Source organism: Otolemur garnettii, unplaced genomic scaffold, assembly GCF_000181295.1.
Source record: "Otolemur garnettii isolate 467f Iridium unplaced genomic scaffold, OtoGar3 scaffold00156, whole genome shotgun sequence".
Classification (NCBI taxonomy): Eukaryota; Metazoa; Chordata; class Mammalia; order Primates; family Galagidae; genus Otolemur; species Otolemur garnettii.
In genome coordinates this window covers 4,151,870-4,153,684 of record NW_003852551.1, presented here as the reverse complement: position 1 = coordinate 4,153,684, position 1,815 = coordinate 4,151,870, and the positions used below count along the sequence as shown (strand labels likewise).

Genomic DNA, 1,815 nt, shown 5'->3' with positions numbered 1-1,815 from the left:
TTTTTTTTTTTAATTTACATCTGCTGTTTTTATTTCCATGATAGTAGGATGATAACCATTTCAAAGCACAAGTGTCTGACTGTAGAGTGGGGTTTGTTCACTGGCCAATGCCTGCCATAAAAGTAAGGCTTTCAGTGTCTCTGTGTGCTCTACTGGCTCTTGACAAAACTTTTGAGGACTTGGAGAAAAGTAATGTACTCCTGTTCCAGGGCTGTGCTGAGTTCTACCAACTCATTTGCAAAAGTGTTGTCCATCCCCTCGGACCACAAGGAAATCCATTAGATGGTCATACAAGGCCCAGTCCAGGGAATCTGTGTTGAGTGTGTAATTAGTGTCCTTCCATTTAGAATCACTGGTGGACTAAAAGCTAACTTCCCTGATAGAGAAAATGTCACTTTCAGCCTCCTCTTCTTGTCCAACCTCATCCTCTGGATAGCGGTAGTCCAGCACAAGAGCCTTCTTGCCATCATTCTTCATAACTTCAGCCACGAAATTAGGCGTTGACGTCAGTTCAGGCTCCTGTTCCTCAGCTTTCTGCCCTTGTGAGGACTCCTCTTCACCATCATATGTTGGTGGGATGCTGTTGTTAATGTTGAAAGTGACAGTGATCTTTTCCCCAGCAACTTTCCGCACTAATTTTGCTTCTGTCTCATTCACTTCCAATTCCCAACCTCTAGATATCTTGGAGAGATTTATGCTTCTGGATTTTCTTTTCCTCCTTAATTTCATCACTCAGAAATTCAACAAAAGCTTTGTCCCCTTCTTCCACCTGCCAGCAAACATAACCTCACACTTGGCCTTCCTAAAACCTCCATTTTTGAAAAACATTTGGTGGATGGGAGAGGAAGAGCATCGTGATCACATGTGGGTTTTATAAGCTGGTTGCCAAATGTACTGGACCTCGAGGCACGGATTCCAAGTGATCCACCCCTGGCAGTCTACACTTTCCTTCTCCAGACCTGGACCCCCTCACCAAATGCCCTGAACCTGCGTGCAAACTCAGTCCAAATTCTTGGGCTTAAGTGATTTTCTTGCCTCAGCTCCCAAGTGGCTGGGACTATAGGCACCTGCTACAGCGCCTGGCTACTTTTTGGTTGCAGTTGTCGTTATTGCCTGGCAGGCCCTGGCATTGAACCTGCCAGCCTCTGTGTATGTGGCTGGCGCTATATTCAACTGAGCTACAGGCGCCAAGCCAGGCCTAGTTTCTTATGTTGATTCCCTTCATATGTTGACCAGTTTGTTACAGTCCCTGTGTGATCACCATCCAGAGGTTCTTTCTACTCTATATGAATAAGCTAGGGCTGGGCGTGGTGGCTCACACCTATAATCCCAGCAACTCTAGGAGGCTGAGGCAGGTGGAGTGGATTTCAGTAGTTCAAGACCAGCCTGAGCAAGAGAGAGAACCCATCTCTAAAAAATAGCCAGGTGTTGTTGGGGGCACCTGTAGTCCTAACTGCTCAGGAGGGAGGCAAGAGAATCACTTGAGCCCAAAAGTTTGAGGTTGCTGTGAGCTATGATGCCAGAGCACTCAACCCCAGGGCGACTGAGTGAGACTCTGTCTCAAAAAAAAAAAAAAGCCACTGTAAACATTCACATACAGGTTTTTATATGAGCAAAAGTTTTTGTTACACTCCCTCAGAGTGGGATTGCTGGATTGTATGTTGTTTCTACCTTTATAAGAAACTCCCAAACTGTTCTCCATCATGGCTTTACTGTACCATTTTGAAATCCTGCCCACAGTGTACAATTTCTAGTTGTATGTTCTAGGTTATAGAGTTCTTCTTGTTCTGAATCCTTGCCAGCATTTGGTCAGTT

The 1,815-nt window shown here is 45.2% G+C and overlaps 1 protein-coding gene and 1 pseudogene across 3 annotated transcripts in view; one reads left to right on the top strand and one right to left on the bottom strand.

Annotated features, from left to right (window-relative positions):
- EYA3 (EYA transcriptional coactivator and phosphatase 3) overlaps nucleotides 1-1,815 on the top strand; it is a 105,520-nt gene that overhangs the window by 15,123 nt on the left and 88,582 nt on the right. The window lies entirely within an intron of this gene.
- The window catches only part of LOC100940667, a 4,257-nt pseudogene continuing 2,535 nt past the window's right edge, over nucleotides 94-1,815 (bottom strand).